This window comes from Dama dama, chromosome 23 (genome assembly GCF_033118175.1).
Source record: "Dama dama isolate Ldn47 chromosome 23, ASM3311817v1, whole genome shotgun sequence".
NCBI lineage: Eukaryota > Metazoa > Chordata > Mammalia > Artiodactyla > Cervidae > Dama > Dama dama.
In genome coordinates this window covers 58674677-58688690 of record NC_083703.1, presented here as the reverse complement: position 1 = coordinate 58688690, position 14014 = coordinate 58674677, and the positions used below count along the sequence as shown (strand labels likewise).

Sequence of the window (14014 nt, the reverse complement as noted above, 5' to 3'; positions counted from 1 at the left end):
ACGTGTGACCTAAGGACATGGCTAAATTCCTTATCAAGCACCCAGTACATGTCAAGTAGCCCGTAAGCATCAGCTGTTATTCACAAGGACTAGCGTGACCCTCTCCTGGGACCCTGGCCTCCCACTTTTCACGCCAATTGCCTCCTGACAGCCTGCATGGTCCTCTCGGCCCGGCAGTATCTCAGGTGCCCTCTGAGCAGAACCTCAGCTTCCCTCTGGCGGGGCCTTTGCCCAGGCTGATCCACCTGCCTGGGACGCCCTCTCACTTCCTCTTCCTCCTAATCCAGCTTCTGACCCCAGCTCCAACTGCCCCTGCGGCCACTTCCTTCTCTGGCTTTCTCTGGCAGTTGTAAGCTCTCACATAACACCCAGGTTATCTGCTATGACTTCCAAGAAAATGCATGTGTCATGACTTGGACTGTGTCTTACTGTCACTGTCCGTCTGCCCATCAGCATGCGGTCTCCTTGTCCTGCAGCTTCCCCAGAGCCAGCATGAGACTGGCAAGCAGGAGCCTTTCTGCCCAGTCTTTGAAGGTCTCCTCTTCAACCCTCAAAGTCCAGCTATGGTTGCTCCAGAGCAACTTTTACATCCTATTACAGTGCCAAACCCTGGCCATCGCCATGTGGGACTCCCAGCTCCAAGGAAGAAGGCATCCCCTTTACTGGTCTCTCCCTGGTATCTCGCCTATCCTGGGGCTCAGGCAGCAAAGAAACTTGCATTGGTCAACACACAGTCAGGCAAGCAGCCAGGAGCCTGGAACCTCCAGAGCAGTGCAGGGGCTCGAGATGTAGACCTACAGTGGGGGGCTGGTGCTAAGATCAACCAACAAGGAGTGGCAGTTCTTACCTGCCTTCCCAAATCCTCTGCTTGGAGCAGAAGCGTACTTTGTATTATGAACTGAATCTGTGTCCCCCCCCAAAATAATACATTGAAGCCATAACTCCCGAGTGTGGCTGTATTTGGAGATGGGGCCTCCAAGTGATGAAGAATAACTGGGGTCACAAGGGTGGAGTCCTGGTCTTATAGGATTAGTGTCCTTATGAAAAGGGACATCAAAGGGAATTCACTGGTGGTTCAGTGGTTAGGACTCAGAGCTTTCACTGCTGGGGCCTGGGTTTAATCCCTGAGTTTGAGCAAGCTCCGGGAATTAGTGATGAACAAGGAAGCCTGGTGTGCTGCAGTCCGTGGGGTTGCAAAGGGTCAGACACGACTGAGCGACTGAACTGTGAACTGCACCCGGGAACTAAGATCCTGCAAGTTGCACAGTGCGGCCAACAGAAAAAACAAAAAGGAAGAGAGATCACAGAGCTCACTTTCTCTGCACACATGCCAAGGAAAGCCCATCTGAGGACATAGCAAGAAGGTGGCCGTGTATGCCTGAGGAAGAGCCCTCACGGGCACCCTGAACTTAGACATGAGCTCACTAACACATCTTGAACAGTAGGAGCTGATGTAGGGAGACTGGCTGGCTGCAAGCTGTGGAAGGGGGGAACCTGCCCTCGGCGGGGGTGCAGATGACAGGGGAGGGGGGATGGGTCTATGGAGACACAAGTGCTCCTGTGGGGACAGCAGCAGTCTGCTTACAACCCCATGCACAACGCCCGGGGCCTGTGTGATCTTATTTTCCATGAGGGATGTTCTTTTCTGTGGTCCACTTCCAACCTCAGGACCCTGCTATCCCACACGATCATTCCAGCAGCACATTCACCAAGCATCTGCTATGTGTTGGGCCCAGACTCTGGGAACTGAGGTTTCTCAGGGTGATAAATAAACCCTACTCTCCACAGCAAAAGGGTTCAGGTCTGTGCTGCCAGAAACCTGGCTAAATTTATTTCTGGGACAGACGACTGACGGTCTGGACTCTCCCAAGGCCATTCATTCTAACAACACACCTACATCAGGCATGGCCCCAGCTGCCAGGGCCTCCCAGGTCTGAGCTGTCATCTCACGGACCTTTCCCAGCAGCTCCAGGGTTGGGGGGCTTAGTCCCATGGCACCCTTGTTACACAGACAGGGAACCTGAGATTTGGAACTCACACAGACCTCTACGTGGGGCCTGGTATCCTAACTGCTGTCCTCTGGACCAGAAACTCAACACAAAGCCACAGCACAAACCACCGCCTCCCGGCAGCCCCAGTTGAAGAGGTCCCTCACTCTGGCTCACTTCCTCTTGTCTCGTAGCAAGAGCAGCAGCTGGCAAAGGCCGATCCACCAGGGGCCAGACCGCAAGGTGACACATCCATGCTGGCCAGGGAGGTAGGATGGCTCATCACCTGGATGTGGGATGCAGGTCCAAGAAGAGTCCGGACCCAGGAGGAGGAATTCCTGGTGGAGAGTTTATTTACAGGCTTCCGGGGTTGGGTGGGGGCTCTAGGAACCAAGGAGGGATACACTGACAGGTGGCCACTGCATGGAACCCTGGCTGGGAGGAGCTCAGGTGGGGGGGGTGACCTCACCCCTGCAGAACCCCGCCCCCCCACACCCCAGCAGGTGGGAGCATCAGCGTCCGTCTCTGCCTCTCTCCAAGGGTCCGCAGGTCAGGGTCTGTCTGAGGGTGTCTGTGCATCTGTCTCCCACTGTTGACTTCCTGTGTCCGTATGTCCTTCTCTTTGGGCTGTCTGTCTTTCTGAGGGTCTCCTGTGGGTGCACGTATGCACATGTGTTTGTGTGTGTGTTTGAGACTGTCTGGTGTCTAAATCTGTCCAGTCTTTCCCTGTGGTGCTCATGAATCCCTTCCTCTTTCCTTTTCGGATGATGAACGAAACAAATCCCAGAGGGCAAGTGACAAGCCTCCCAGACACCAGACGCCTCCCCGAAAGCGGTTTGCCGCTCAATGGTCTCCACCCCATGGGTGAGGCTACTCCAGCCCTTGTATCATTTCCTCTTGAACATCTTCCAGGAGCAGAGAAATCCCAAACAATGGAACAAGAACAAGGTTCTCTGAGGGACGCAGAGGCTCATGGTAGGACTGAGATGTGGACCAGCAGGGCCATGGGAGGCAAGAGGCCTGGTTTCAGACTTGAGTCCAGACGTCCCACTTCCTGTATGTGTGACCTTGGCCCCCTGCTCTGCTTCCGTAACGTAAAAAGCATGATCAGTAACAGCATCACCTGCCAGGATGACTGAGGATTACCTCAGCCAGTGTTCACGGGGTTCTCAAGGCAAGCATACTGAAGCAGTCTGCCATTCCCTTCTCCAGTGGACCATGTTTTGTCAGCAAATTCTGACATTTTGAGCAAACTCCAGGAGATGGTGAAGGACAGGGAAATCTCGTGTGCTGCAGTCCATGGGGTCTCAAAGAGTTAGACACAACTTAGCGACTGAACAACACCACCTCTACCACCTCAGAGAGGCCTCCCAGTGGCCCCATCCCAAACATAACTCACGCCTTACCTTACTCTGCATCTCCCGACGGCCAGCCTTGGCCACGAGGGGCAACGCAGTGTTAAGTTAGGAGCCTGGATTGTCTGCTCTTTCCCACAGGGCTTCCCAGGTGGCTCAGTGGTAAAAAAATCTGCCTGCCAATGCAGGAGACACGGGTTCGATCCCTGGGTCAGGAGGATCCCCTGAAGAAGGGAATGGAAACCCACCCCAGTATTCTTGCCTGGAGAATCCCATGGACAGGGGAGTATGGCGGGCTACAGTCCATCTGACTGCAACCCCATGGACTGTAGCCCGCCACACTCCCCTGTCCATGGGATTGCAGAGTCGGATATGACTGGTTACACACGCATGCACCATGGCTCTAGGGGCAAAGGGCAGTCCCTCCGTGGTCTGCTCGAGGACAGTAATGTACCTGAAGAGTGCCCGGTGTGAAGGACAGTGCCTGATACGAGTAACTGTCTTTATTGACGTGCCTGCCTGCTGACTGCTGATCTCACCTCAGCAGCAGGAAAGCTCCACGCAAAGACCCTTGTTTATCTCATTCTCACTGAATCCCTGGAGGGCAACACCATGCTCGGCACAACATGCTGCCGTCAATTAATAATTGAAGGAGGAAGGAATTCACGTCCAAGGTCCACTCTCCAGGACTCACATCTCTCCCCCAGAGGCCAGGGGATAGATGGGTGTTGATGAAACGTGGAGGGTCTTTTCACAAAACGAAATCTGCAACTACCATACGACCCAGCAATTACGCTTCCGGGCTTGTAGCCCAGAGAAACGAAAACTTATGTTCACACAAAAACCTGTGCATGAATGTTCACAGGGTCTTTATTTGTCTCAGCCCCAAACTGGAAGCAGCCCAGATGCTCTAGGGCAGGTGAGTGGTCAAACTTACCGTGGGTGTCTCCGTGGCATAGAAACAACAGAAAGGAATGAACTATTGATACATCAAATGACCTGGGTGGATCTTTATAGAGTCATGCCAAGTAGAAAAAAAACCCCATCTCAAAAGGTTACATACGGTATGATTCCATTTATATAACAGTCTCAAAATGACAAAATTATAGAGATGAACAGATTACTGGTTGCCAGTGGTTCATCTGATAAAATTGCATAGAACTAAGCATGCACACAGGCACACACAAATGCACGCACACACATGCTCACTCACTCAGATGAATACATGTCAACGGGGGAAACTGGAACAAGGTCAGTGCATGTCAATTTCTGGTTGGGATACTGAACTATTACTATGGAAGACGTCAGCACTAGGAGAAGCCGGAGGATACATATAAGAGTTCTCCCTGTATCATTACTCACAACTGCATGTGAATCTACAATTATCTCAAAATAAAAAGTTTAAAAAGAAAAGTGAGGAGTATGGGGGCCCCGTCTGGTAGAGGGCAATACCAGCTACTTCAAGTGACCCTCGGGGTGTGCACAGCCCAGGACTGGTGCTGGGTGAGTGGTTTACTCGTGGGTGGGGGGTAGGAGCTGAAACAGAAGCTGCTCCCCCCACCCCGCCAGCCTCCCTCCGTCTCCCGCTCACAGCATCTGCCATCTGGCTGTTGCAGCCAGCCAAACGAAACCATCTCTCGGCTGTCATCTTTCAACTTGCAGGTCTGGCTCCCAGGTTTGAAGATTAAATTCTAAACATGCCATTTAAAATTTAGAAACGAAGAAAGAAGATTTTAAGTAACCTCTAAGCCCTGTCTTCCCACCAGCGAACAGAAAAGCATCTCCTACTTTCTTCCCAAAGGGAGGGAGAGCAGCTGGAGTTCCCCAAAGTGTCACCACATCTCCACTACAACCCAGGACCCCAGTTCTGCAGGTCAAAGTGTCACGTGTCCCCAAAGTAAAGCATCACTGCTAAGTGTCAATGTGTCACCAATGACGAAGTGCCTGCAAGCTCTGCTGCCAGTCACCACCTCAGGCACAGAAGAGTCAGGAACTGCAGGGGTCTGTGAGCAACACGGGCATCTTGGGAGACACCTGAGTGTCCTCTCAAATACTGTTTACCTGTCTTCTCCAGAAACTTGACTGGATCTGGAGTTGACCTGTCATGAGCGCTGGTCCCTCTTCACCTGGGGTTCAGCCCAGCCCTGTGGTAGTTCTGGAGAAGCTAGAACCCTCCAGTAGTCTCACCTGGAAATTTCCATGGACAGAGGATTCTGGCGGGCTATAGTCCATGGGTCTGAGTACACAATATTTAAACTAATTATGATGACAGGGAGAGGAAGGGGTGGACGCCTAAGTGGTTCAGAGAACCTTGCAGCTAAGGGGGTCATGAATGAGGCTGGCCGAAAACAAGCCTATGAGATGCTGGGCCTCTGGGGGAGGCAGCAGCTTGGAAATCCCCAATATGGTCAGACACAGAAACGACGGACCGCAGAGGGAGGAGGGTTGCTCAGAGTCACATAGCTACCTGGGCAAGGCTGGGGGTGGGGCCAGCACAGGCCTCCCAGTCCCTTAGATACCAGCTGCCCACACTGGCATACATGGCCGGGGTTAGCACAATGCACCACTCCAGAGAATAAGGGACATGACCCTGCCTGTCCTTTCATGAGCCTGCCTCATAGTCACTGAGAGCCCCAAGGAAGCCTGGTGTGATGAATTAACAGCAGGCATGACTTCTGCTCAACAGACACACCAGTGGGGAGCGTTGTAGCTTCTATGACTTGGCTGGGCTGTGCTTAAGCTTTAAATGCGAGCTATCTATCTTCATCTATCTACTTACCTGTCAATTACCTATATGTATCTATCGTTCATCGATCATCTATCTGTATCTATCATTCATCTATCTATCATGTCTATAGATCTATCATTCATCTATCATCCATCTGTCTATCTGCCAATCAAGGCTCCCAAGCAGGCACATGTTCTCTGTCATCGCCTACCTGGACAGATGCAGAGACCGCCAGCCTGCCCACACTCACGCACTACCTTGAGGACAGGCTCTGAGGGTAAAGGCAGCGGTTCTCACTGGGGACGATTCTGCCGCTGAGGGACCTCTGGCGATGCCTGCAGACATTCTGATCATCCCATCTGGAAGGGGCACTGCTAGCATCACGGGGGGAAAGGGGCCGGGGATGCTGCTGAGTACCCCACAGCACACAGGACAGCCCCTCAGAGAGGCATTATCCTGCCCAATGCTGCTAGTGCCGAGGTCCAGAGACTCTGGAGTCACAGTGCCTGGTACATAAAACCTGCTCCGTAAATAGCAGTCAGGCAGCACGCAAGTCCTCGTTTAGGCTCAACACGGAGACAGTGGCAAGGACGTGAGTTACACGTGGCTGGTTTAAGGACTAACAACAGCTCAGTCTGTAAATCTGATGTGAAAATAGACAAATGACGGGAAAAAGCCCTTGCTCCTTGAACACCCGGATTATACGTTTCTGAGGGTTAGAGATGGAGCAACTCCCTCTTGTCCTAGGTACACATAGTAGGTGCTTCATAAATGCTTGTGAAAGATGCACGTGTGCTCAGTCGCGTCCGACTCTTTGTGATCCCATGGGGTTCTCCAGGCAAGAATACTGGAGGGGGTTGCCATGTCCTCCTCCAGGGATTGAACCCACATCACCAGCATTGGCAGGCAGATTCTTTACCACTGAGCCACCTGGGAAGCCCTGTGAAAGGGTACATGAGTGAGAATGAGAGCAAGCAGTCTGTGTTGTTTCCAGGCTCTTCTCTGGAGGATGGAGAATGAACCGACCATGTGTGGGGCCCATGTAAGTGATAAAGAAGATCTTTAGATGAGACGTCAACCGTAGGAAAACCAGGGTTTCTGACAATGTCCGGCTTCCTCCTTTTACGCAAACAGCAGTCACTATCTGAGAGCCCTTTAACCCAAACACAGAGAGACTGTAAGCCCTGGTGCCTCTAAGAAACCCAGTGTCTTCATTCAGCCTTGACAGAGAGCTGCAATGCCCCGGGTGGCCCGGGGTACAGCCTTCAGATGTAAAGCAGGGCCCTCTGATGGCTGGGGAACTCGGCATGGCCATCTTCCTGGCCAGTTCTCCTGAGTCTTGAGCTCCTACTCATCCACCCCAGGTTCTACCACTGATGGGGTGAGGCTGTGTCCAGGCCTACAACAAAGTGTGCTGTGATCAATTAGTGATGTCTGCCCCAGGTGCCAGCAGGACACACAAGAGACACGTGTGGTTCCAACTTCCGGTGGTTACAAGAAACCCTGCCTCATTGGGATCTACTATGCCCTCCAAACCTGCTGCTTCCCTGAGACCCAAAGGGCACCCTGACCCTGGCATGGGTCTCCTTCCTGCCAGGGCAGTAAGGGGCAGTGGGCAAGCTGCCCTGAGCCTCTAATTCTAAACTCTACAATTTGCAGGTGAACTTAAGTTTTTTTTTGTTTTTTTTTTTCTTCTTGAGCCACAGTGATAAGGACACTCAGGGACCTGCAGCAGGGTGGTCCCAGCAATGAGAAGGGAAGGGGTCCTCCCAGGCCTTTCTTTTTAGGACAAAATTTTTATTCTGAGGATAACCGCAGATTTACATCCTATAACGAGATCTCCCTACACCCTTAGTCCAGGTGTCCTCAATGGTCGTTGTTGTTCTGTTGCTAAGTCATGTCCAACTCTTTGCAACCCCATGGACTGCAGCACCCAAGGCTCCTCTGTCCTCCACTATCTCCCAGTTTGCCAGTTCCTATGCAATATCGTTCTTTACAGCATCAGACTTTACTTTTACCACCAGACATATCCACAACACAGCGTCATTTCTGCTTTGGCTCAGCCGCTTCATTCTTTCTGGAACTATTAGTAATTGCCCTCCGCTCTTCCCAGTAACATATTGGACACCTTCTGACCTGGGCGGGGGGAGTGGTTCATCTTCCAGTGCCATATCGTTTTGCCTTTTAGTAGCATCCTATAAAACTGCATCATTTGTGGCTTTCCCAGGTGAATCAGAAACTTCCCTAACTTTTAGTCAATCTTTGCTTTATAGACCAAGGGCTAAAATGTGATTCCTCCCCGATTCAGGTTTCACAGCCAGAAGATCACCCACGCACTCACCATCACCCCTTCCCTGAGATTCTTTGCTCCATGTCTTTCCACTGCTGGCTGGGTCCCACCCTTCAAGTCCCAGCATGCATGTCAGCCCCTCTGAGAGGCCTCTCAACTCCCATCCAGCACAACCTCTGGCATGGCCATGTGACCCTGTTTTAGTTCCTCCCTGGCATTACCACTGTCTGAAATGACTACTTTCTGCTCTCCCACTAGAGCCTGAGCTCCGCTGAGGATCGGCACAGACGCTTTTCAGCCACCACTGTCCATCTACAGCTGCCTCAGGGGCACACACAGTAGGAGCTCGACCATCTGATGGATGCACACACAACAGTGTTCAGTTCCCCAGACACCGGGGTTGCCCCCCACTTCCCTCCACAAGCCACATGGACACAGGCACCAGGCTATGTTTAGCTGGGAGTATTGGTATGTGGAAGGCTGAAGTTGGGAATGAATGCTTGAGTAGAGTCTGAACAATCTGGGTCATTTCTGGAACCAGCCCCAGAGCCAGGGGACCAGCTCCACCATCAATTTACCACCTGACCTTGGGCAGGCTGCATCTCTCTGAGCCTCAGTGTTCTCATCCATAAAATGGGGAGTGAACACCCATGTTCCCCTGCAAACCTAAACATGAACTCCCCACTGGTACGCGGTCCAGGTCCTAGGTCTTCATATTAATGCCAGTTGCTTGCCCAGACGGGTCCCCCAAGACCAGCCTCCAACTGCCCTTTCTGACAGAGGTGCAAACAGCAACAGCAAAGTGGGGCTCCTTAGCAAACAGCCCACTCTGAGAAGACCCGATGATGGGGTGAAGCACGGCTGCTCTGCCACGCTGGCACCCCCCCATCCTGCATTAAAAAAAAATCCCTACCAAGTACCCACTGCCTGCAAGAGTCAGTGTTGCCAGTCGCCAGAAGAAACCAACTTCTGGAGGAAGAAAAGTTCAATTGAGGAGCTATAAATATTTCTGTTCAATTCTGTCGGGGAGCTGGGCTCTCTGGCTGAGCAGGCCCCACTGAAAAGGAAGGCGGCCCACCAGATTTGTTTCGAATTATGAAAATAGATGTTGTCTCCCAGCCACATCTGTTTTGCCTGACAAATGAGCAGCGATTCGCCTCCTAAATAAAGTCGCACACCAAGGCAGTCTTGAAACTCCAGCTTCCCTAAGAAAAGGGAAAAAAAAAAAAAAAGGCCAGGCCTCCCAGATTTGAGACTCCGACACGAGACTTTTTTCAATCTCGTCTCTCAAGCTGCAGGCTCTTGGGGCGTCTGAGCCAGGCACACATCCTTAAACTCGGCTTTCAAAGCTCACATCTCCCAGTGTGAACAGAAGCTGCTTATATTAGAGGGAATGGGGTTCCCGCTGTTCTTTAAAAAGAAAAAGAAGACCAGGAGACATATGATCAAGTATAAAAATGCAACAAAAAAAGTCCCCCCCAAACTCAAGCCAAGAGTGCATTTTTGATGTGCTGAAAAAGGCCAATTTTTGGAGCGCACATCAATAGCAGTGGCACTCGTTTCTCTATGCCACGCTGGCTTGGTGACTGGGTTAATATCATCATTTTGCTTTAATTACTCCAAGACAGACCCAATTAAGTGCATGTCTGCCAGCCCAAGGATCCGATATTTAATAGCCCATCCTTCTTTAAGGACCATCCCTGCTCAGGAGCTTGGTAAGGGGAGTGGGGCCAGCAGTGTGCTCGGGCGCAGTACACACTTGGTGATGCTGTTCTGGGCTCTCTCTCTTATTTTTAAAAGAGGCCCCTGACCTTCCTTTTGGGTCCTTCTCCTTCAAGATGGATGTTATAGTAATGTGGAGGCACGTAGAGACCCCAGTGACTGTATAACTCTAAATATTACAATTCAGTCGCAAATCAGAACTTACAGATCAGGACTCAGAGACTTTCAGGCTGAGGTGACAAAGAGGACAGACCGCCCTCTTGTTCTCCTTCGGCACTGTGTTCACCTGCCCCCACAAAGCCGGTAATAAACCAGTGCCAGGCACAATGGGAGATACCGTGTCACGGGCCACTCCTGCCTGTGGGTTTTGTCTGTACGGGGGAAGAAATAAAAGGACTGGGCCAAGAAGCCAGATCTCCCATCTCTTGCAGATGAAATGTCCAAGCCCACCCACCGCCCCCTCCCCAACCCGCCCAAAGAAGTAGATTGATGTGCTGGATCTGCTTGGCCTGGCAAAAATGAGATGCAGTTTAGGGATCCCAGGAGACATCTGGTCGGCTGGCCGCCCCCAACCCCCTCCTTTTGTGCCCCCTACATGTAAAACCCAGAGGGCAGATTGATGAGTGCGGGGTGGAGGGTGAAAATTTACAGCTTGGCAGCCAGGTCAACAGTGATGACAATGGTTCTGGAGGTGGGGGCAGTTGGGTTTGGATGGGGGAGGAGCGGGAGGCAAGGCAGTGGGCCCTCCATCCTGCAGCTCCCACTCTAGAGGGGAGCTCTGGAGTCTGCCTCCCTCCCAGCCTTCCAGCTGGATGGCAGTTCCACTCCATTTCCTAACTCCTGGACCTTGTGGCTGCCCCAAAGGGGAGGAGAGTTTGAGAAGACTCCCCAAAACACACCCCAACTCGCACTACAGGGTTAGGAAACCAGAGCGGCCACTTGCAAATCACTGGCAGGACAATGTCTATTTGTAGGTTCAGGTCCTACAGGGCTGGCGATTGGCGTCTGGGGGCCAAAGACCCTCCAGCCTCACACTTCACCGAGGCAACAATCACCTAGTCACTATGGCAACGAGGTTAATACATGCATCTATTTCGAATAACTAAAACCCGGTACCCCATTCAAGTTGCCCTGATATTAATGTTTTCATCCTCAAAAAGCTAACCTCTGGTGTTTCATTAATCTATATGTGCCACCAAAAAAAAAAAAAGAATGCAAAAGAGTGATAAGAAGTGGGGGAAGTTGTAGGGAGGGGGTGGGAGGGGTCTCCGCTCACTCTTCAGAGAGGAGAAAACCTGGATGTCACTTTCTCTCTTTTTTCGGTGATGGTATAAAATTAGCACAGTCAAGTAAATGTGTTATAAACACAAAGACGCTGCCAGAAGGCGAAGTGCCTTAATTTAAGAGAGGGAAGATGGCGGAAGAAGAAGGTTCTGGGCAGGGGGGGTAGAGGGGGTAGGGGGGAGAAGGGCGGTCAGATGGTGGGAGGGGCTGGCGTCTACAACCTTCCTACTCAGCGTCCCGTAACCAGAGGGAAAAGCCATTCCCCCCGGGAGTGCACATCTGCAGGGCGTCTAGACGGTCATAAAGAGGACAATTAAAGAAAGAAAAAAGCTGCAAGCCCCAGTCACCCCTCGCCTCCTCCTCTCCAGGGCACCCGACTGCAGCCCGCTCACTGCCCAAACAGGCGAAAAATTATAAAAACAAGAAAAGCCAGCGTGGGCGAGGGGGAGGCCGGGGCGAGTGGGGGGGGGGGGCGGGGAGGGGGGAGTCTGGGCCGAAAACAGTTTATGAGCAAGTGTTTTGAAATTCTGCTTTAAATAAGCCGGTAAATGAATTCAACCTTGTCAGATCTCTCTCCCTCACGCAGACCAAATATCCCGCTGGCGTGCTGTCTAGACACAGATAACAAAGGACTTTTTACGGCGCCCAGAGACGCGCTGACAAAGTCGCCATTTAAAGATGCAGTGTTGCTTTCTCCGTCGAAACCATTTGTCAGATGGACTTCAATGGAAACGCTAAGTTAACGGTCTGGTTCGGGGTCTGCGGGTGGACGGGGCGGGGAGCGGGGTCAGGCTGCCCCAGGAGAAATAGAAAACGCATCCTGTCTGATTGGGCCGTCCTCCAGGTTGCGCAGAAGAGGACTGTTTGACTGTCCGCGGCCCACTGGCAAACGATTCTCGATCTTCTTGTTTGAAGGAGCCGGCTGCTGAAATGTGTCTAACACCCAGGCTGGGCAGATTCTGTGCGCCTGAAGGGGTGGCAGAAAGGGTAACGGGGGAAATGCCGGGTCGGGGCTGGGGGGCCGGGGCGGTGGGATGAGAACCTGTCTCCACCCGCCTCTGGGGGGCACTGAGAAGGGGGAGGGGGGAGCTGGAGTACTTCTGACTGCGCTGTGCAGGTGCGCCCCTGCCCCGCCGCAGAGTCGGCAGGAAACAGGCAAAGGCAAAACGTCCTCCCTTCCCATGCTGAGACGGGATGGGAGTGGGCTAGCCACAGGGGCGCGTGCCTGGCACACAGGGTACTCCAAACACGACCAGAAACCAGGAGACGTGTCTACTCGGCCAGGCCGCGTCAGAGGGAGGAGACACCGCACCTGAGGTTTTGGGCCCCTGCCCAGGGTGTGGGCAGGACCTGGGGGGCCAGACGTGGGGTGGGGGGTGGGGGGGTCCCTGACATGGGGTCTCTCGTCTCTTCCATTCAGATTTGCCAACCTCTAGAGGAAGGCCTGTCGCCCACTGGGTGCCCAACAAAGAGTCATTCTTTCCATCAACCTTCACTGCCTTCTCTGCCAGGGTGCTGGGGTTCTGGTCTCTTTGAGCCTCAGTCTCCCCACCTCTGAAAGGGGGTCCTGGCTACCTGACCCAAAGGGCCGTCCTGAGTACTAAATGCCCCCGCCACCGGCCCCACACCCTGCAGGCCCACTCCCCGGTCTGGGTCTTGCTGCCCTTACCTGGGAAGTGGGTACAGCCTTGCTCATAGGCAGAGAGGGGGAGGAAGTGGGAACAATCAGAATACCACCAGGATTTTGGGTCCCAGAGTCTACACCATTCACTGGGAGGACAGTGTGCGGATGACAAAAAGCCTCAGTGGCCTCCCCTGCTGGCCCTTACAGGGATCCCAATCCACTCAAATAAAGGGGGGGTTGATTGTGGGCTACATGTCAGAGGACTCATGACAAGCACTTCCCCCTGTTCTGTTTTTGGTTTCCAGACTCATCTTTAATAACTGCTTTTAAGAGGCTGCTTCTAATCTCTGCTCCTCCCAAAGTGAACAGCCCACGGGCTCCGCCGTCTGTGGGCAGAACCCCTGGTTTCACCCAGACACACGGATGTGAAGGTTCTGGAAGACACCCACTGCTGTGGGGGATACGACGCTGGGGTTTAGAACAGTGCTCTCTCTGGTCAAGGGTTCAACTGGAGCAATGGGAAATGGGAGCCCATGGTCTCCTGTGCCTGGGGCAGGGCCAGCGCTTGGTCAGCACTGCTAACAGCTGGACTCCAAGGCTACTGGCGATGCGACTTGGCCTGGTGACCTACCCAGGACTAGAGAGAACCCAGATGCTTCCTGCACTTGTGAGTTCCTCCTAAGCACACCTGCTGCCAGTCTCATCCCGCAACCACAGCAGACATTACTAATCAATGACTGCACTTCCCCCCACCCCCCGGCCACTGCCCCCCACCAGCCCAGCTCAGGCCTCGGGGAGATTCCTGTCCCCAGAGTCCCAGGAAGTTAAGTGAAGCATTTTTTTCTGCAAACTTTTCTCCAAACACAGACGTGGGGAGTCTTTGAAAGGAAATGATAAAATATGGGGAGTAACTAGAAGTCCTGAAGGACAAGGTCTAGTGAAGCTGGGAGGAGCACTGATGGACTGACCCCAGAGATTATCACAAACACCCAGACACATCTCTCTGCACCTTCGCCCACACAG

The 14014-nt window shown here is 52.7% G+C and overlaps 1 protein-coding gene and 1 long non-coding RNA gene across 3 annotated transcripts in view; one reads left to right on the top strand and one right to left on the bottom strand.

Annotated features, from left to right (window-relative positions):
* The window catches only part of PMEPA1 (prostate transmembrane protein, androgen induced 1), a 56903-nt gene that overhangs the window by 19744 nt on the left and 23145 nt on the right, over nucleotides 1-14014 (bottom strand). The gene's annotated exons all lie outside the window — the stretch shown is intronic.
* Nucleotides 11866-13836, top strand: LOC133044969 (uncharacterized). The gene is made up of 3 exons (XR_009690101.1): nucleotides 11866-12112; nucleotides 12212-12354; nucleotides 13297-13836. It is a non-coding gene; the product is annotated as an uncharacterized LOC133044969 (long non-coding RNA).